General features: G+C 44.5%; 1 protein-coding gene across 1 annotated transcript in view; it reads left to right on the top strand.

Moving 5' to 3' along the window:
* Positions 1-8,839, top strand: part of LOC145537836 (arylsulfatase H) — a 55,283-nt gene extending 46,444 nt beyond the window's left edge. Inside the window, exon 12 of the transcript XR_014076447.1 lies at positions 7,657-8,839. The gene's annotated coding sequence lies outside the window, so the exon portion shown is untranslated. The remainder of the gene's footprint in view (positions 1-7,656) is intronic.
* Positions 8,840-23,006: the final 14,167 nt, after the last annotated feature.

Consider the following 23,006-nt stretch of genomic DNA (forward strand, 5'->3'; position numbering starts at 1 on the left):
GAAATGCAATCTCATCCATGTTAAAAACAAAAAAAAAAGGAATCAGAGTGTGTTCTAACATAGTCATAAATTTTGAATAGGATCTTTTTTACTGTTTAATTTTCTATTTAACAGTGTACCAGCTCCAGAGAATTTTCTCCAAGTGCTTTCACCTTAAATTCTTATAGACGTGAAATTTATTATGCTTTTTAAACAAAGTTTAAATTAAAAGGTAAAATCTTACAGAAAGTAGAGATCTCTGAGGCAACATCTGGGCAAAACCAGGGGGTTCTGAGGCAAAATGTGACAGAAACCAGGGGGCTCTGAGGAAAAAATATGACAGAAACCAGAAGGTTTGGAGGCAAAATCTGACAGAAAGAAGGATCTCCTGAGGTAAAATCTGAGAGAAAGACAGTCTTTCTGAGGTAAAATCTGACAGAAAGAAGACACTTCTGAGGTAAAGTCTTATGGAAAGACAGTCTTTCTGAAGCAAAATATGATGAAAACTAACACCTCCTGAGGTAAACCTGACACAAACGTGAGTTCCTGAGCCTAAATCTGACAGTAACTAGGGCATCCTGAGTTATATGTTTCATAAACCTTTTGCTCCTGAGACAAAATCTGACAGAATCCTTGCAGTTCTGATGCAAAATCTCACAGAAACTAGGGGCTCCTGAGGCAAAAACTGACTGATAGTAGATGGACCTGAGGCAAATCTCACCGAAACCAGAGGGTCGTGAGGTAAAAATCTCACCAGAACTAAAGGGTTCTAAGATGAAATCTGACGTTAAGTAGGGGTTTTGAGTCAAATCCGAGAGAAAGTAGGGCTTTCAGAGAGAAATATGACAGAAACTAGGGGGTTCTTAGTCAAAATCGGACCCGTCTTAGCAACTAATGCTTTTTGGGCTTCCCTAATGGCTCATACTGTGAACAATCTGCTTGCGATGCTGGAGACCTTTGTTCAGTTCCTTCAGCTCAGTTCAGTCGCTCATTCGTGTCCGACTCTTTGTGACCCCACAGACTGCAGCATGCCAGGCCTCCCTGTCCATCGCCGACTCCCAGAATTTACTCAAACTCATGTTCACAGAGTCAGTGATGCCATCCAACCATCTCATCTTCTGTCGTCCCCTTCTCCCGTCTTCAGTCCTTCCCAGCATCTGGGTCTTCAAATGAGTCAGGAAGACCACGTCAGGAGTTGACCAAGTCAATTCCTTGGTCAGGAAGAATTTCTGGAGAATGGAAAGACAGTCGTCTCCAGTATTCTTGCCTAGAGAATCCCATGGACAGGACAGACTAGCCACTAATGTCCATGGGGCGCAATGAGTCACACTCGACAGAAGCGACTTAAGACATACTCTATTGCACAGGGAACTCTACTCAATTCTTTGTAATGCTATATAAGAAAAAGAATCTAAAAGAGAAATGTATACATTCAGTTCAGTGTACACCCGGAAGAACCTGTTTGTTCATCTGCTTGCATTGTGGGAGACCTGGGTTCAGTCCCTGGGTGGGGAAAATCTCCCGGAGAAGGGATTGGCAACCCACTCCAGTGTTCCTGCCTGGAGAATCCCGCAGACAGAGGAGCCCGGTGGATTTCAGTCCCAGAGTTGGACACAACTGAGCAACTAACAGTCTCAGTGAAGCTATGATAACATTGTAAATCAAGTCTGCTCCAATACAAATTTAAAAAATTTTAAGTGGAAGGTATATCACATGTTAAACTGATAGAAATCTTTGCCATTTGTCAAAGCACTCTAATCTGGATGACTAACCGTTTTACCAAAGTGAAGGTGTAAATGATGAAATTCTGTCTGTACTTGTAGTTCGTGCGTGCATATTCAGTCGCTAAGTTGTTTCTGACTTTTGGGATCCTATTGACTGTAGCCCGCCACGCTCCTCTGTCCATGGGGTTTTCCAAGCAAGATTGCTGGGGTGGGGTGCCATTTCCTCCTCCAGAGGATCTTCCCGACCCAGGGATTGAACCCGAGTATCCTGCATCTCCTGCATTTGCAGGTGGATTCTTGACCGCTTAAACACCGCCATGTATATATAGTGCCAAACATTTATTTTGGCCACACTGTGTAACACGTGGGATCTTAATTCCTCGACCAGGGATTGAACCTGCCCCACCTGAAGTGGAAGCCCAGAGTCTTAACCACTGGATCTCCACGGAAGTCCCTATGACCATTTTTCTTTAATGTTGACACTGAGGGAAGCTATGCATAAATGAGTCAAATAGGATATGAGAAATCTCTCTACCTTCCTCTCAATATTGTTGTGAACCAAAAACTTCTCTTAAAAATATCTACATACTTGTAAAAAAATGCTTTTTTCCCCGTCCCCAATAACCCATAGTCTGACTCATTGGGCAACAGATACCTTTATTACATATAATAACATTATATATATCTTCATTCATTGTTCAGTCACTAAGTTGTGTCCGACTCTTTGCGACCTCATGGACTGCAGCATGCCAGGCCTCCCTGTGCTTCAGTATCTCCCAGAGTTTGCTTAAATACATGTCCATTGAGTCGATGATGCCATCCAACCACCTCACCCTCTGTGTATCTTATATATAATAATCCTAGAGGAATGTACCACTAGGGGGCACACGCATATTGCTGGGAACATGACTGATTTAAAAACCCTGGAAGGAACAAGATTTTAAACGTATGCATTTCTTTCTTTTTCCTAAAAGTGGGGCAAGTTTCCTTTTTTCTTTCTCTTTATGGATCGTGACACAGAATCCAGAACCACAGCAGGCTTTGTGGGGTCACACAGCTGATCATGAAAAGTAAATTTAAACTTCATTCTGAAAAGAGGAATTCCCAAGGCACAGACGCTCTTTTCAAGGTTTCATCTCCAATTTTGAAGGATTTGAATCAAGAAATTCACTTCCATGTGCTTTGTGCGTGTTAAAGAATAGTGTGCAGATGCCCCTCACACTGTAATAACTTTGGTGGGATGGGATGTGTTGCTTCTGAGTTCTCAGCCCCAGAATCAAGCCTTCTGGCAAAAAATAAGGCAGAATTATGGCTCAGTCGCCGGTTTGACCTGAGTGTGTACCGATCTCTATTACTGACAAATAAAGGAAAGAGAAACATGGTAATACAGTGCATATTTTAGGAATTTTTTTGTTTTACTCTTCTGACTGTGTATTGACTTCTGTTATCTGTAACCTGACCTAAAACTTGAAATATAACAGGAAAACAGAAGTATGACAGCAAGCATCATCTTCATCAGCTGCTAATTTCTCCATGCCAAAGTAGTGATTGAGAGAAACTATGAAAGTATAAAATATAAATATGTCCTGTGATAGTTCAGATTGGCTCCCGTCTTCCGAGGACTTGATTTCAGCAAATTTCACTCTTACAAAGGGTCTCTAATATTTTCAATATTTTCCTTTCTTCCTTGTTCCAAACCATCTCTGAGAAAGACATCATAGTTTCATGAAGGGTCTTTAATATTTTCCCTTCTTCTTTGTTCTGGGCCATCTTTGACAAAGAAGCTATATTCTCAGGAAGGGTCTTCTTTGAGCTTTTGGTCTGTTGATAAAGGATTGTAATGGAAATCACATCAAGGCTGAGTTAGGAGCTAATTCTCCCCTCAGTATTTTATGGGGCTGCTGCAGGAAAGTAATTTGATCAGATGAAGGCTGTGGTCAACCAGCAAGCTGCAGAGAAATAGCTCCCAGATCTGGGGGTTGTCCTTTCACAGGGCATTTCCTTGGGGTGACATGTACGAAACTTCTGGCTTGGAGAGGTGGTTAGTATAATCTGGACCATATTTCTTTTCTGAATATTAAGTCAAAGGCTGCCATTGTGTCCTGTAACACACGGGTAACTGGACCCTGGGGGACTGTGAACGCCAGTCCTGGCTGTGTCTCCGACTGATTTTATGACTTGAGGGAAGTTCACGAAAGTGGTTGACGGGGCTGTTTCTATAGACCTCACTGCTTATCACTTTTTTCTTTCCAGTTTTATTGAGCTATAATTTGCATGTAGCACTGTATATGTCTAAGGTACACAGTGTAATGATTTACATATGTCCTTGTTGTCATTCATTAGCTCAGTCACGTCCAACTCTTTGCAACCCCATGGACTGTAGCACTCCAGGCTTCCCTATCCATCACCAACTCCGGGAGCTGGCTCAAACTCATGTCCATCGAGTCAGTGATGCCATGCAACCATCTCATCCTCTGTCGTCCACTTCTCCTCCCGCCTTCAATCTTTGCCAGCATCAGGGTCTTTTCTAAGGAGTCAGTTCTTTGCATCGGGTGGTCGAAGTATTGGAGCTTCAGCATCAGTGTCTATCCTTCCAATGAATATTCAGGACTGGTTTTCTTTAGGACTGACTGGCTCGATCTCCTTGCTATTCAGGGAACTCTCAAGAATCTTCTCCAGCACCCCAGTTCAAAAGCATCAGTTGTTCGGCACTCAGCTTCTTGATGGTCCAACTCTCACATGACTGTTGGAAAAACCATAGCTTTGACTATACGGACCTTTGTCAGCAAAGTGATGTCTCTGCTCTTTAATACCCCGTCTAGGTTTGTCATAGCTTTTGTTCCATTACATATTTTATGAAAAGATTATCACAATAACTTTAGTGAACCTCAGTCATATCACGGATAAATTACGTGAAAAAAATATAGTTTTCCTTGTGATGAGAACTCTTAGAATTTATTTTCTTAAACTTTCATAAGTACAGCAGTGTTCATTATATGTATCATGTTGTACATCACATCCTTAGTACTTATGTATCCAGTAACTGGAAGTTTGTACCTTTTTAAAAAATTGAAACATGGCTGATTTACCATATTATGTTAGTTTCAGGTGAACAGCGTAGTGATTCAACCTCTTTATAGATTATACTCCATTTATAGTTATTATAAAGTGTAGGCTATGGTCCCTGTGCTGGACAATATATCCTTGTAGCTTATTGATTGTTTACGCAGCCGTTTGTTCCTCTAAATGCCCTCTACCTATGTTGCCCCTTCCCCCGTCACTCTCCCCAGGTTATGTCAGGAAAGCAAGATTAAGTTGCTTGAGAGCCAGTACCGTGTTGCAGAGGAAGACGAGACCCACAAAGTCTCACTTCAAAACAGCCACAAAGCTTCTGCAAGAGTGGTTTCTGCACCCAGGGACCAAGGACATGGACAGGAGTCGCTAAGGTCTTAGAAGGAAGGAGTTGCAACAAAGGGTCCTTATGATGAGTTTCCTGTGGCCGTTGCATCGAAGGACCACGAACTGCGGGCTTAAAACAACGGGCGCTCATCTTCCCTCACTCCCGCCCCTGGTCCTAGAGAACAGACATCTGAGGTCATGGCGTCCTCCTCGCCTCTTCCGGCTGCTGGGGGCTCCGGGCGTCCGTCTCTGGGCTGGTGGCCGCCTCCCTCCCGTCTCCGCCTCCGTCTCCACGTGGCTTCTCCTCTGTGTCCGTGTCTCCCCTCTTCTGTGTCTTATAAGGACACTGTCATTGGATTTAGGGCCACCTTCATCCAGAAGACCTCATTTCAAAATCCTTTCCTTCATTCCATCTGCCAAAATCTTTTTCTTCAAAATAAAGTTACTCTCAAAATTTCTGGGCTTAAAACCTGGACTTATTTTGTAGCAGTCACCATTGAAACCTTTGGAAGAAAAGCTATGACCAACTTAGACAGCGTTTTAGAAAGCAGAGACATTACTTTGCCAGCAAAGGTCTGTCTAGTCAAAGCTGTGGTTTTTCCAGTAGTCACATATGGATGTGAGAGCTGGACTATAAAGAAAACTGAGCACCAAAGAATGGATGCTTTTGAACTACAGTGCTGGATAAGACTCTTGAGAGTCCCTTGGACTGCAAGGAGATCCAACCAGTCCATCCTGAAGAAATCAGCCCTGAATATTCATTGGAAGGACTGATACTGAAGCTGAAATTCCAATACTTTGGCCACCTCATGCGAAGAGCTGATTTATTAAAAAGACCCTGATGCTGGGAAAGATTAAAGGCAGGAGGAGAAGGGGATGACAGAGGATGAGGCGGTTGGATGGCATCACTGACTCGATGGACATGAGTTTGAGCAAGCTCCGGGAATTGGTGATGGACAGGGAGGCCTGGCGTGCTGCCGTCCATGGGGTTGCACACGACTGAGCAACTGAACTGAACTGAACTGATTGAAACTGCTCCAATTTCCATACTAGGTATTTGCCTGGCATCCGGTGGATTAAGCGTGGTTTCTGTGTGTTTTTAAAGGTTGAAGAGGGAGCAATAATTAACTGTTATTCCTGACAGACCACTTGGTATTTTAGCAAAATAAAAATTCCCTAGATTTGCTTCATGAATCTTAGCAACAAGCAACAAGGATTGACTGTTACAGGTTTGATTTGAGTCTCAACGTGTTAAGTAAAGTGTTAGTCACTCAGTCATGTCCAATTCTTAGTGACCCCGTGGACTGTAGCCCGCCAGGCTCCTCTGCCCATGGGATTCTCCAGGCAAGAATACTGGAGTGGGTTGCCATTCCCTTCTCCAGGGGATCTTCCGGACCCAGGGATCAAACCCAGGTCTCTTGCGTTGCAGGCAGATTCTTTACCATCTGAGCCACCAGGAGGGGCATGTTTAAAGTTGTTGAAAAATCTCACTACTTACTTCCAACTCAGCAGACATCTTTCATACTTCAGAAGCAGCAAAAGAAATATAATTTCTGAGAGAGAGAGAGAGAGACAGCAGAATGCCACGTAGACATCTACTTCAATGGAAAATGTCACTGGGTGGAACAGGGCTGGGACAACGGAGAGTAATTTTCAAGATTTCCTTTCATTAAAAGCAAACCTTTTTGGTTCAGAGATAAAAGAGAGCAAAGTGCATTTTTTTTTTTGTAAAGGAAAGAATTCTAAACTGTGGAGTGAACCATTTGATATTGGCAGGAAAAGGCTGGCTGGATATATAAAAGTGTCATCTTAGTGGGAGCTGTGTCTGAAATGGCTCTGGGAAACTCCTGTTATATCTTGGGTTCATCTGATTGATGTATGAAATATTACAGCACAGAAGACACTCGGGGACCCATGCTTTACACATCCACAAGGCATTCTGCGTATAAAGGAATGTGCCTGTCCAGGCAGGTTCTTGGTAAAATCAAATAAACCTTCTTGATCACCATGCATTTCTGCGTCTGCAAATGCTTGGTATACATCCAACTTCCATTTTTTGAGGATGTGTATATTATCTCTCATGTCATGGATCACAACAGTATTTCAAAGGCCATGTGGAAATGCCACTCCCATGAAAAAAAAAAATTCTTCCACTTCAAACAGTGCAAGCCCAAGTAGCCTTTCTAAAAAAAAAAAAAAAAAAAGCAGGATCAACTCAGAGACTTAAACTCTTTAGTTCTCTAATCATCCACTGTAGAGTTGAAATATTAACAGAAATTGTTAAAATGTTGGGAAAACTCCAGACAGGTGGGTATACCATAAACTGTAAGGTGTCCCTGAGCCTTACCCAAGGCAGGAGAGAGTCATTTTAAAAATTGATGATGAAACTACAGTTAGATTTAAGAAAACAAAAAAAAAGATCTGTGGCAAAATTTATTTATAGCAGACAAATGTTGTGGTCATCATTGCCTCCAGTTAATGCATATCCCAGATCTTGTGACACTGTACATGAAATCTCGTCTCACTGGCTATTTTTTCTTTTTTCTTTTTGCAGAGTTACATGGAATTGTTTATTGAGTGCAAATGGAATGACAGCTTTGCCGGCTCCCATGCTGAAGTGCCCTGATCACTTCCCGAAGGGAAAGAAATGTGAACTCTTTGCCAAGTCATCCTACACAGCACACCTCTGTTTGGAAATGTGGTGGCTCTTCAATTTCATGTGTTTATGTCTGTGTGCTCGCTTGGAAAAATGGAGAAAACATGCAGATACATAGATGAGAGAAAGATAGATAGATCTAAATGATAGATAGGATACATAAGTGGAATGGAAGAATGGGCAGATGAATAGATAAAAAGACAGGCGACATAGATGGATGGACAGATAGATGGATAGGTAGGTAGATAGATGATTGATAGATATGATAGATGGTTAGGACGGATAAATTGATAGATAAGAGGGATGGAAGGGTGGATCAATGCCTAGAGGGACAGAAATAGATGAGAGAGACATAGGGGAGAGAGACATAGATAGATAGAAAATAGATACATGATGGGTAGATAGATAGATGAGACGGAGATGGGTAAATGAGGTCCTGCTGTGTTCTCAGTAATTGTACCTCCCACCTCCCTCCCACGAATTCACGTCTGGAAATCCTAACCTTCAAGGTAATGGTATCAGGAAGCTGATCATTTAGGAGGTGACTAGTCTATGGCCGTGGAGGCCTCGTGCCCCAGATTAGTCTCTTCTGCAAGAGACCCCAGAGAGTTCTGTCTCTCTCCCACCATCGGGGGTCACGGCAAGCAGGGCTTGGCTGTGAACCAGGAAGAGAGCCCTCGTCAGACTGGAAGCGTCCTCGATCCTGGATTTTGGACTTCTGGGCTCCGGAATTCTAAAAATAAATCTCTGTAGTCTGCAAGCCGCTCTGTCTGTGGCATTTAGTTATAACAGCTGAATGGACAAGCACAGAGACTGGAGAGATGGATGATAGACAGACAAAGAGACAGATGGGTAGATGGATACATGTAGATAGACACATAGATAGATGACAGATAGATACACAGACACATAGACTGACGCAGATAGACGCATAATAGATGTATAGATAGATGCATAGATAGACGATAGATGAATTTGAACAGATAGATGGATGCAAGAAAAGATGGATGGATGATCAGTTGGATAAATACAATAGATAGCTCATAGATGATAGATACAATAAACAGATGATTTTTTAAATTAATTTATTTTAATTGGAGGCTAATGACTACAATATTGTGGTGGTTTTTGCCATACACTGGCATGGATCAGCCATGGGTGTACATATGTCCCCCATCCTGAACCCCCCTCCCACCTCCCTCCCCATCCCATCCCTCTGGGTCATGCCAGTGCACCAGCCCTGAGCAGCCTGTCTCATGCATCGAACCTGGACTGGCGATTTTTTTCACATATGATAATATACATGTTTCAATGCTATTCTCTCAGATCATCCCACCCTCGCCTTCTCCCACAGAGTCCAAAAGTCTGTTCTTTACATCTGTGTCTCTTTCACTGTCTCACAGGGTCATCGTTACCATCTTTCTAAATTCCATATATTTGCATTAATATACTGTATTGGTGTTTTTCTTTCTGACTTACTTCACTCTGTATAACAGGCTCCAGTTTCATCCACCTCATTAGAACTGATTCAAATGCATCCTTTTTAATAGCCAAGTAATAGTCCATTGTGTATATGTACCACAGCTTTCTTATCCATTCATGTGCTGATGGACATCTAGGTTGCTTCCATTACCTGGCTATTGTAAACAGTGCTGCAATGAACATTGGGGTACACGTGTCTCTTTCAATTCTGGTTTCCTCGGTGTGTATGCCCTGCAGTGGGATTGCTGGGTCATATGGCAGTTCTGTTTCCAGTTTTTTGAGGAATCTCCGCACTGTTCTCCATAGTGGCTGTACTAGTTTGCATTCCCACCAACAGTGTAAGAGGGTTCCCTTTTCTCCACACCCTCTCCAGCATTTATTGAAACAGATGATTTTGATAGATATATTTGAACAGATCAATGGATGAAACATGGATGGATGGGATGGTTGGAGAAAAAGATGATAGACAGATGATAGATGTGCATGCGTGCTAAGAGATATATAAACAGATAAAGTGAAATGTCTGTATATTCTATGGGTCTGGAGCATTGCATAATGACACTACAGTATCAGAGTACTTTCATTGAGCCCCAAATTCCCCTGTGGTCCACCTCTTCCTCCCTCTTCCCCCCGTAACCCCTGGCAAACACGGATCTTTTTACTATCTCCATAGTTCTGCCTTTCCCAGAATGTCATTGAGTTGGAATCCTACGGTACATGGCTGATATTTAATTTTTAAAGTAATACCCCTCGTTCTTTTCTTGGAAAGGAAACGGTTCTTTCTTTGATCAAAGCAATGCTTGAAAGGCCACCGTGTGTTGGGCGTTCTATTGATATGACCTCATTTAATTATTCCAGCATCCTCCTGAATGAGGTCATAACGTCTGAGTTGTGCTGGGTAGCTCAGAGGTTCCAAGTTCAGGCAGGAGGTGAGTGTGGGAGAACCCTGAAATACAACCATTTGTCATCCTCTTCATCCTTGCTTAAGGAAACCCCAGAGCCTGCTGTTGACTTTTAGGGCCAATGACCTTACATTTGGGTTTCCTTGGTGTCTCAGTGGTAAAGAATCCACCTGCCAACGCAGGAGACATGGGTTCTATCCCTGGGTCGGGAAGATCCGCTGGAGGGGAGCATGGCAACCCACTCTAGTATTCTTGCCTGGGAGAATCCCATGGACAGAGGAGCCTGGCAGGCTACAGCCCATGGGGTCGCAAAGAGTCAGAGACGACTTAGTGACTAAACAACAACAATAATGATACCCACTCTATTTCTAGCCAACCACAGGCTCTCAGACACATTAAAATGTGCGCTGAGATGTCCTGTGAGATAAACGCCCTTCCACGAGCAATCCTTTTTCTTTTAATCATTGATTTGGCTGCATTGGGTCTTCATTGCAACTCACAGGCTTGGTTGCCCTGAGGCACGTAGGATCTTAGTTCCGCAATCATGGATTGAACCAGCATCCCTTGCACTGGAAGGCGAAGTCTTAACCAATGGACCATCAGGGAAGTCTCCTTACATGAGTGATCTTATTTAGGAAGTAAGACTAAGGCTGCTTGTGTACACAGGTCACGTTTCCCTGTCTCTGCTCTTCTGCCTGACTGGATTTCCTGCGCAGAAGACCAAAATAACTTTGGACGAATGCCTCGTGCACACAGAGTTCCTAGTTGGAGAAATCAGAGGAGACGGGCATTAACTGAATAAGCTAAACGTTCAGCCCAGTCCTCGGCACACACGGGAGACGTCTTGCGTTTTAATTGGGTCTGATAGCTCAGCTGGTAAAGAATCCGCCTGCAATGAGGGAGACCTGGGTTCGATCCCTGGGTTGGGAAGATTCCCTTGGAGAAGGGAAAGGCTACCCACTCCAGTATTCTGGCCTGGAGAATTCCATGGACTGTATAGTCGCGACCGAACGACTTTCACTTTCACTTTTCAGCATCGTTGTGAAGAATTCTTTCCTCTCCCTTGGACATTGTAGGTGGATTTTACCCTGCAGTTTCAGGCCATCAAATTGTTGTTCAGTCACTAAATTGTGTCTGATTCTTTGCAACCCCATGGACTGCAGCACGCCAGGCCTCCCTGTCCATCACCATCTCCCGGAGCTTGCTCAAACTCATGTCCATTGGATCGGTGATGCCATCCAACCATCTCATCCTCTGTCATCCCCTTCTCCTCCCACCTTCAATCTTTCCCAGCATCAGGGTCTTTTCCAGTGAGTCAGTTCCCCGCATCAGGTGGCCAAAGGATTGGAGTTTCAGCTTCAACATCAGTCCTTCCAGTAAATATTCAGGACTGGTTTCCTTTAGGATGGACTGGTTGGATCTCCTTGCAGTCCAAGGGACTCTCAAGAGTCTTCTCCAACACCACAGTTCAAAAGCATTGATTCTTCAGCACTCAGCTTTCTTTATAGTCCAACTCTCACATCCATACATGACGACTGGAAAAACCATAGCCTTGACTAGATGGACCTTTGTTGGCAAAGTAATGTCTCTGCTTTTCAATATGGTTTGAACTCCTTGCTATGCAAGGAGCTCTCAAGAGTCTTCTCCAGCACTCCTCAGGCCATCAAATAAAACACAACAACGTTATGGGCCTTGTCATATCCTGCCTAAATTAAACAGTAGGGTGATTCAGAAATCTGTGAGGGGACCTGGGGGGACGTGTTGGGTCTGTCCTGGATGTGTGAATTTTTATGGAAATCTCAGTTTCTCCTTCCTTCCAAAGCCCTTCCATTCAGTTCTCTGGGGCCCCTTCTCCTTTATTCGTTCATTCAGTTGCTAAGTCGTGCCTGACCCTTTGCGACCCCATGGACGGTACACCAGACTGCTCTGTCCATGGGATTTCCCAGGCAAGAATGGGCTGCCAGCCAACCGGAGTGGATTGCCATTTTCTCCTCCAGGGGATTTTCCCGACCCAGGGATTGAAACTTCATCTCCTGCAGGCCAGTTCTTTACCACCGAGCCACCTGGGAAGCCCATAATCAAGGGTTGGGAGAAATAAATCCAGATGACAAATATGTGTGCAGAATCGCCAAAAGGGACATCAGATTGAAATAGCCACAGGCAACCAAGGAAAAGCATAGATGAGAAGTTGCTTCAGTCGTGTCCAACTTTTTGTGACCTCATGGACTGTAGCCCGCCAGGCTCCTCTGTCCATGGGATTCCCCCGGCAAGAATACTGGAATGGCTCACCATTTCCTTCTCCAGGGGATCTTTCTGAGCCAGGGATCTAACTCCTCTCTCCTGCATTGGCAGGCCGGTTCTTTACCACTTGCGGCATCTAGATGCATGACAAAGCTGAGACTGTTTTCACCCTGGAGGGGGTCATGCTTCTACACGTAGAAACCAGGTAGGTCTCTGTGTCGTGATGATGCCAAGATGAACAGGAGCCAGCCACCTCACCTGTCTAGCAATCCCACACTCTTCCTCTCAGATGTTTGCAGAAAATAAAGGTGTCGACGTGCATTCGTGATATCCATGTGTTTCCCAGCATGAACTGTGATTTTTGCTATCAAAAGTCTGTTCACGAGCTCTCCGATTCCACCACCGGCGCACCGCCAAACGCTGAGTTATGCAAACGGGGCGGCTCCTCTGCAAAGAGTGGAAATAAGTCTTGACTTGTTTGAAAACCTTTCTGATTAGATTGATTCGATTATGCTTTGTGCCTCTGAGCTATTTTGAAAGCTCAGTTAGCTCATCGTGAAAGAAATAGAACTAGTGTTTCATATTCATTGCTAATGGATTCATGGCCCACCCACGGGCCATGGTGGGCTGGGATGGGTGCGGTGGGGTAGGAGGTTAGTATCTAACCTTTGACCTTTGAATCCAATCAACATGGTGTTGCTACACCATCCATAAAGACTGACATCTAGAATGTTTTTAAACATATAAAAAGAGAAATTTACTTCTGTCGGGTTTTTTTTTTTTTTTTTGAGCTTGTCTGCATCTAAGTCCTGTAAAGACAGAAGTAACCAGAAAGATTATTTATAAATAATGTAAGTATGATGTTAAATCCTAGGATAATCTCCTTCACTTGAACAAAAATCATGCCTTGTCTCCAGGGCTTAGGAAGGGTCTTGTCAGACTTTGTAGACAGATGGATGAATAGAGAGATGTGATGGATGGATGGATGGATAGCTAGCTAGCTAGATAGATAGATATTCAGGACTGATGATAGATAGACAGATAGATATGACGGATGGATGGGTGGATGGATGGCTAGATAGATATGATGGATGGATGGATTACTAGCTAGATGGGTAGATAGATTTTTCAGGACTGATGATAAGTAAATAGGATAGATAGATAGATAGATGGATGGATGGCTAGATAGACATTCAGTATTGATGATAGATAGATAGATATGATGAATGGATGACCAGATAGATAGATGGATAGATAGATATTCAGGATTAATGATGGATAGATAGATCGATATAATGTATGGATGGATGACTAGATAGGTAGATGGATAGGTAGATATGATGGATGAATGGATATATAGATAGATATGATATATGGATGGCTAGATAGATAGGATTAATATAGATAGATCAATATGATGGCTGGATGGTTGGAGGAATGGCTAGATAGATATGATGGATGGATGGATTACTAGATAGATGGGTAGATAGATATTCAGGATTGCTGATAGGTAAATATGATAGATAGATGGATAGACAGATGGGTGGATGGCTAGACAGATAGACATTCAGGATTGATGATAGATAGACAGATAGATATGATGAATGGATGACCAGATAGATAGATGGATAGATAGATATTCAGGATTAAATGACAGATAGATAGGTCAATATGATGGATGGGTGGATGGATGGCTAGATAGATTATGGATAGATGGATTACTAGATAGATGGGTAGATAGATATGCAGGATTGATGATAGATATGATGAATGGATGACTAGATAGATGGGTAGGTAGATATTCAGGATTAACGATGGATAGATAGATCAAGAGAAGGCAATGGCACCCCACTCCAGTCCTCTTGCCTGGAACATCCCATGGACGGAGGAGCCTGGCAGGCTGCAGCCCATGGGGTCGCTAAGAGTTGGACACGACTGAGCGACTTCACTTTCACTTTTCACTTTCATGCACTGGAGAAGGAAATGGCAACCCACTTCAGTACTCTTGCCTGGAAAATCCCATGGACGGAGGAGCCTGGCAGGCTGCAGCGCATGGGGTCGCTAAGAGTTGGACACGACTGAGCGACTTCACTTTCACTTTTCACTTTCATGCACTGGAGAAGGAAATGGCAACCCACTTCAGTGTTCTTGCCTGGAGAATCCCAGGGGCGGGGGAGCCTGGTGGGCTGCCGTCTATGGGGTCGCACAGAGTCGGACACGACTGAGGTGACTTAACAGTAACAGATAGATCAATATGATGGATGGATGGATGGATGACTAGATAGGTAGATGGATAGATAGATATGATGGATGAATGGATAGATAGGTATGATGGATGGACGGATGGATCACTAGAGATAGGTGGATAGGTAGATATGATGGATGAATGGCCAGATAGATAGTCAGGATTGATTTGGATAGATTGATCAATCAAGGCTACCACAAGTCTTTATTGTTACCAGTGGTTATCTGAGTAGTTTCATGGGGATTAGGGACACACACACGTCCTTCCCATCCCTTTCCATGCCATCTGGCCGGTCATTTTTCCCCGACAGTTCACCCCTGTGTCTCGCTGCTTCTGACCTCTGGGGAGGCTTTGCAACATCAGAGTGTGATGCAATATTCCTGCCACAGTGGTAAAAATAACAGACACGTCTGTTTGCAGAGACGCTCGGCAGCTTATTCCTCTCGGTCCAAGTTCTGAGGCTGTCATCCTCCGGAGATTGGAAGTGTCCGGCCCGAGGATGCCGTCAGTAAATCAATCGTGGAAGAACACACTGTGCCTTTAAGAAAGAAAGAAAGTGAAGTCGCTCAGTCATGTCTGTCTCTTTGCGACCCCATGGACTGTAGCCCACCAGGCTCCTCCGTCCATGGGATTTTCCAGGCAAGAGTACTGGAGTGGGTTGCCATTCCCTTCTCCAGGGGATCTTCCTGACCCAGGATTGAACCTGGGTCTCCCGCATTGCAGGCAGTTGCTTTACCATCTTTAAAGCTTTCTTCAAAGAGAATAGGGTGGGGTGGGAGGACTTTCCTGGGGGTCCAGTGGTTAAGACTTCGCCTTCCAATGAAGAGCGTGCATGTTTGATTCCTGGTCGGGGAGGAACTAAGATCCCACATGCCTCCTGGCCGAAAAAAGAAAAAGCTATCTTGTCTCCACTTCTTCCGCCACACATATAATCTCTTGGTTTCTTGACAGTAGCCCTTCTGACAGGTGGGAAGTGTTATCCCATTGTGTTTTTGATTTGCGTTTCCCTGATCATGAGCCATGCTGACCATCTTTTCACGTACCCGTCGGTCGGCATCTGCGTGTCTTCTTTTGGTCCGTGGAGGGCTCATCAAAGAGGGAGACTGAAAGACTCATCCATCTGCTAGGTGATCACCCACCCTAGGTATTCGCCCTTCCTAATATTCTCACAGGGGGCCTTGTTTTATATAATAATTGTTAATTGGAGGATAATTGCTTTACACTGTTATGTTGGTGTCTGCTGTACAGCAGCGTGAATCAGCCATATGTCTACATATATCCCCTCCCTCTTGAGCCTCCCTTCCACCGCCCACCCACCCCTCTGGGTCATCACAGAGCCCCGAGCTGAGCTCCCTGTCTATGCAGCAGCTCCTGCTAGCTGTCTGTTTTACACGTGGTGATGTATGTATATCAGTGCCCCTCCGTCAATTCAATCCACCCTCTCCTTTCCCGTTGGGCCCACAGATTCACTCCTTATGCCTGCGTCTCTGTCCCTGCCCAGCAGTTAGGTTCATCTGTACCGTTTTGTAGATTTCATATACATGCCTTGACATACGTGGCTTGTTTTTGTCATCATCACTTCCTTCACTCTGCCCTAACAGGCTCATCCACCTCGGACTTGGTTTTCGATCTGAGAGTTGAACACCGGGTAGCTGCGTGGAAACCTTGAGAAAGCTCTCCGTGATCGTGTTTCACAGGAACTGCTGACCCTGCAGCATTGCCACCCAGAAGGCGGGCTCTCTACGGATGGGACGTTTGCAGAGACAAGCTTCCTGCTCAGAACATTCAAGCATATGTTTTGTGTGCATGCTGATTTGGTTTACCGTGGGGTTTTTAAAATGATGGTTTGACCTAAGGATCCAGCGGTAGATCGTTGGACATCATTATTCAATAGTCTTTCCAAACGCAGCTGGTTTGTCAATTACGTGCATGGTAAGTCGCTTCAGTCGTGTCTGATTCTTTGCGACCCCATGGACTGTAGCCTCGCCAGGCTCCTCTGTCCATGGGGATTCTCCAGGCAAGAATACTGGAGTGGGTTGCCATTTCCTCCTCCAGGGGATCTTCCTGACCCAGGGGTCAAACCCTCATCTCTTATGTCTCCTGCATTGGCAGGCGGGTTCTTTACCACTGCTGCCACCTAGGAAGTAGAAATTAATGGAAAACCATAGACGGGCATCTCCTGTGGAAACACACAGTCACAGCCAATGATCTTTTCTTTCTCGTGCTTAAGGAAGTGGCTGATATCTGCTCATAAAACTCTAGGCTTCTAGTTCCTCGAAGAGATTTTTACAGCTTTGAGAGAACTTGAAGGGCAATCTTGAGTTACAGAGCTCCGGATCAAACCCAAGTCTTAAGAAGATGAATCTTTGATGTGACTCGCAGACCCCAGGTTGTAAAACATGTGGTTCATTTTATCGGTAGAGATTTATCTGTGTGTTTACAACACACCCGGGAAAGCAGGAAAAGCAGAAATGTGTTGGTCGTTCAGTCGTGTCTGACTCTTTGTGACCCCATGGACTGTAGCCCTCCAGGCTCTTCTGTTCATGGGATTCTCCAGGCAAGGATACTGAGGTGGATTGCCATTTCCTCCTCCAGGGGATCTTCCACACCCAGGGATCAAACCCAGATCTCCTGCATTGCAGGCAGGTTCATTACCATCTGAGCCCCCAGGTGCATAGGATTGTAATAAAAAGAAGTAATACAAATGTTTACCAATGGGAGATTTGATAAATCTATGATAATAGATATATTTGGTAGAATATTATATAGCAGGTAAAAAGGATCAGGCAGGTATTTATGAGATAAATTGAAAAAAACTATGAAATATCATCACGTAGAAAAAAAACAAGTTACAAAGAGTACCTGTTATGGAATGCCCTTTGTGCTCATAAATAAATAAGTAAATTATTTTTAATATATTGAAAGGTCTGCCTTAGATCTGCCAGGTCTTAGTTGCAACACAGGGGATCTTTAGTTGCTGTGTGCAAACGAAGTCTTAGTTGCAGCATGTGGGATCTAACTGCATGACCAAGGATGGAACCTGGGCCTCTTGCATTGGGAGCATGGGGTCTTAGCCCCTGGACCACCAGTGAAGCCATCAGGAGGCATTCTTTTGTTTTTAAGTTTTCCACATGCGTGTGGATTTGACTATTTTTTGTTTGTTTCCCATAAGCATTATCAACCTGTTTATCTAAAATGGAGGGAGAGAAATGAAAAAGAAGATAATCATATCTGGGGCGGGGGGGGGGGGGGGCGGGAAAGCCTCTTTCTCTTCTATGTGCACCTTGCTATTTTATCAAAGCCTTAAGAACACATTGGTGGTCAAATAATGCTTGCAAAAACAGCCATGAGTCTGTTGTGAGACCTCTTTAAAAATGACAAAATGATTGCATGTGTTTTTGTGTTTGATACATCACTTGTTCCACACTGCAGGTGGATTCTTTACTGTGTGAGCCACCAGGGAAGCCCTTGCAATTACTGGGGGTGGGGGGGGAGACGTTTCCCCTACACCTTTCTAGGGTCTTCCGGCAAGTCTAAATTAAATTAACATGAGCCAGATGAACAGGAGAAAATCAAAAGTTTAAGTAGACGTATGCAGAGAGAAAAGAACTTCCCTGGTGGCTCAGCAGTAAAGGGGTCCACCTGCCAATGCAGGAGACGTGGGTTCGATCCCTGGGTCAGGAAGATCCCCTGGAGGAGGAAATGGCAACCCACTCCAGTGCTCTTGCCTGGAGAATCCCATGGACAGAGGAGCCTGGCGGGCTACAGCCCAGGGGGTCACAAAAAGTCAGACACGACTGAGCCACTGAGCACACAGACTGTCTCTTGGGGACCTTCAGACGTGCTGTCACCCAAAGGCAGCAGAGGAAAGCAAAAAAAAAAAAAAGGATGGTGGTGACTTGCTGGGTTGAGTTACTTCCTACTCACACCCAAGACTGCAACTTTCATTTTGGCGAATCTCACCAAAGACCAGCATTTTTTTAGCAAGGATCATTTTTAATGCAAACCATCTGCTCAGCTAGAACAGCAAACAGCGGAGAAGAAAAAAAACCAGAAGTGCACGGCTTCAGTTTGCTGCGAAAGAGACCAGTCTTTGGTTTTTCACCAAGAGGCGGTGCACTAATTAATTTTTTAAGCGCTGACCTCGTTTGAATTATTTGAGGCCTTTCGATGAAAACCATATGTCGGGATGGTGTGTGTTTTTAATTCTATAGGCTGGAAACTGTGTTTTTGGAAGGTTTCTGTACGTTCATACCTTGTGGTGAACAGGAGTGTCAGGTTACTTTCAGAACAAAGACTTGCAGTGTGGACTCGAGGGGCAGGCGTGGGTTTTTAAGGAGAAAAAAGGGAGACGACAGAGTAGGAGAGGGAGGAGAATCACAGAGAAACGTACTCAGCGTGTAACCGTGTTTAGAGCTGGCCAGCCTATGCAGGTTATATGTTCGATTCACTCAGAGATCAGACCTGGAAAGTGGGGGAAGAAAAAAATGTGAATGAACTCGCGGGAGAGTAAAATGAAAAACTGACAGTGATGAAACCGGAGCCACAGTGGAATTTAGGAGTGCATGTGTGTGCATCTCTGTAACTGATGATCAAAAGTTTGCTGGTTCTTAAAGAGAATGCCATAACATAATAGGTTTGAACAGAGAGACTGGTGCTTTCGAACGGTGGTGTTGGAGACGACTCTTCAGAGTCACTTGGACTGCAAGGAGATCAAACCAGTCAATCTTAAAAAAAAAAAAAAGTCAACCCTGAAGATGCATTGGAGGGACCATGAATCTCATAGTCTAGATTCATTGGAAGGACTGATGCTGAAGCTGAAGCTCCAATCCTTTCGCCTCCTGATGCGAAGAGCTGACTCACTGCAAAAGACCCTGATGCTGGGGAAGACTGAAGGCAGGAGGAGAAGGGGGCGACAGAGGATGAGATGGTTGGATGGCATCACCGACGTGAGTTTGAGCGAGCTCCAGGAGTTGGTGATGGACAGGGAGGCCTGGCGTGCTGCAGTCCATGGGGTCGCAGAGTTGGACACGACTGAGTGACTGAACAACAGCATTCGCTGGCTTATCCTGATACTTGTCAGTCAAATGCTTTTTCTTGAGAACCCCCACACCCCAGCATTCAGATGGGAATATCTTTCCTTTTCTCCTTTGCTTTTCGCTTCTCTTCTCTTCCCAACTATCTGTAAGGCCTCCTCAGACAGCCATTTTGCTTTTTTGCATTTCTTTTCCATGGGGATTTTCTTGATCCCTGTCTCCTGTACAATGTCACGAACCTCTGTCCATAGTTCATCAGGCACTCTGTCTATCAGATCTAGTCCTTTAAATCTATTTGTCACTTCTGCTGTATACTCATAAGGGATTTGATCTAGGTCATACCTGAATGGACTAGTGGTTCTGCTACTTTCTTCAATTTAAGTCTGAATTTGCTGGGTAGGATTGGGGGCGGGAGGAGAAGGGGACGACAGAGGATGAGACGGTTGGATGGCATCACTGACTCGATGGACATGGGTTTGGGTAGACTCCGGGAGTTGGTGATGGACAGAGAGGCCTGGCGTGCTGCAATTCATTGGGTCGCAAAGAGTCAGACACGACTGAGCGACTGAACTGAACTGAACACCCCAGCAAAAAACAAAGAAAGTAGAGATATTTCAGCATAAGGAGGAAGAATGAGAACAGAGCCTCAGGGGTGGGTCTGTGCCCTCCTGGGATCCTAAGTGTCAATCGCGTTTCCATAGTAACTATAGTTTCCTTATAAGGAATTAATTGAGAGGGACCCTGTGGACCGCTATGCTCATAGAACTCATTTTTAAGACTTCAGTATTTTCTTTCTGCACCTTTGGCAGTTTTTATTTTTTTAACAGCATATATAGGACTTGTGAGCAAGACATATCAAGGACCCTGAGAAGGAATCAGTAGGGAGAAATGGTCTTGATTACATGACATAAATTATGATGTCCTGTCTTCTATACCATAATGAATGCTTAAATGTGGCAACAAATGTAATCAGTTCTGATGAATTAGAAATCCTTCTACTTCTTGTCAGCACGCGATAAAGCCCAGATATTGTGAGGCCATGAAAAAGATGACTGCTCAAAATTTTTGAATAAGGAACTCTAACACATAATGATGTAATGTTTGGTTTTCTCACAAGTCTTTTTTTTTTTTTTTGATAAATGAGGGAAAATATGGACAAAGAAATTCATGGATTTATTAGTGCCAACATTAAAGTTGAAAATATTTGGAGTTCTAAACATTCACTTACATTATATCCCAGGGGTGAATACTGGTGCTTCAAAAGTGAATTAAGAAGATATAAATGACTTAAGAAAATAAAAGCGAGACGAGATATGGGGAAAGTGCCATATTCAGCAAAGATTGCAAAATGTTCTTATTCTATTAGAAAGAAATGTTCTCATAATTGAATTGCTAAAAGCCTCAAGGGTGATTTCAAATAGAGGGTGATATAAAATATCTATATAAGCAATGAAGTGAAGTGAAGTCACTCAGTCCTGTCCGACTCTTTGCAACCCCATGGACTGTAGCCTACCAGGCTCCTTGGTCCATGGGATTCTCCAGGCCGGAATACTGGAGTGGGTTGCCATTTCCTTCTCCATATGTAAGCAATAGGATGCATAAATATATATATATATATATAACCAATATAATATGTAGCATGCATATTTATATATGTGTGTTGTACCTATTTGCTCAATCATTCAGTCGTGTCAGACTCTTTGCAACGTCATGGACTGTAGCCCCACCAGGCTCCTCTGTCCATGGGATTCTACAGGCCGGAATACTGGAGCGGGTTGCCATTTCCTTCGCCAAGGGCTCTTCCCCACCCAGGATCAAACCCGAGTCTCTGATGACTCCTGCCTTGGCAGGCAGGCTTTTTACTATCGGAGACAACTGGGAAGTCCCATAGATACATGTATGATGCCGGGAAATATTGCAGGTAGGAGGAGAAGGGGATGACATTTCGTCTTTTTGACAAAATGATGAGGGACTCAATAATGAGAGGTTAATGTTGGGGAAGTAATGGCCACCCACTCCGGTCATCCTGCCTGGAAAATCCCATGGACAGAGGAGCCCGACTTGCTGCAGTCCGTGGGGTCGCAGAGAGTCAGACGGGACTGCAGACACAGGACATCTCTCCGTCCATCGTGTGTCAATGATTGTGCTCACCCTCCTACGGTAAATCCTCCTGTTAACACAGAAAATACACACGTACGCAAAAGTATATGCATATTGTGGATACAAAACACAGACTATATATTTATACAATGTGTGTCCCATGATATAGATTTGTATAGTGTATCTCCTAATTACAGGTTACTGCTATAGAACTTTCATCAGTCAGTCAGTTCAGTCACTCAGTTGTGTCTGAGTGTTTGCGACCCCATGGACTGCAGCACGCCCGGCCTCCCTGTCCATCACCAACTCCCGGAGTCTACCCAAACTCATGTCCATCTAGTCGGTGATGCCATCCAACCATCTCATCCTCTGTCGTCACCTTCTCCTCCCGCCTTCGATCTTTCCCAGCATCAAGGTCTTTTCAAATGAGCCAGCTCTTCGCATCAGGTGGCCAAAGGATGGGAGTTTCAGCTTCAGCATCAGTCCTTCCAGTGAACACCCAGGACTGATCTCCTTTAGGATGGACTGGTTGGATCTCCTTGCAGTCCAAGGGACTCTCAAGAGTCTTCTCCAACACTACAGGGCAAAAGCATCAATTCTTCGACACTCAGCTTTCTTTATGGTCCAACTCTCACATCCATTGGAGAAGGAAATGGCAACCCACTCCAGTGTTCTTGCCTGGAGAATCCTAGGGACGGCGGAGCCTGGTGAGCTGCCGTCTATGGGGTCGCACAGAGTCGGACACGACTGAAGCGACTTAGCACTTAGCATCTCACATCCATCCATGACCACTGGAAAAACCATAGCCTTGACTAGATGGACCTTTGTTGGCAAAGCAATGTCTCTGCTGTTTGATATGCTGTCTGGGGCTACTGTCCGTGGGGTCGCAGAGAGTCGGACACGACTGAGCAGGAGCACTCACACAGTCCCGGTTAACTTCCGAAGTCAGGCTGTGTGTTCAAATCTTAGAAGCTTCAGCTGGTGTGTGCCACAGAGGCCTGGGAGGGTGGTGTCATTGTTAGTGATCCCATCTTGCAATTGAAGAGACTGAGCTTTGTTGGAGAAGGCAAGCAGCTGGAGGAGGCCACCCTCCGGCTGGGCACCAGCCCCAGCATCACCACTGGAGTTTATTCTTTGAGCCCCACTGTGATTCTTCTCAAGCAGTGGTTGCCTTTTATTGTGCACATGAAGGAAGAGAGAAGTTTGGGCCTGCCTTGAAAATTCACCGTGGGTTTGCTTTCC

This window comes from Giraffa tippelskirchi, chromosome Y (genome assembly GCF_054371585.1).
Source record: "Giraffa tippelskirchi isolate mGirTip1 chromosome Y, T2T-mGirTip1v1.2.pri, whole genome shotgun sequence".
NCBI classification, from domain to species: Eukaryota; Metazoa; Chordata; class Mammalia; order Artiodactyla; family Giraffidae; genus Giraffa; species Giraffa tippelskirchi.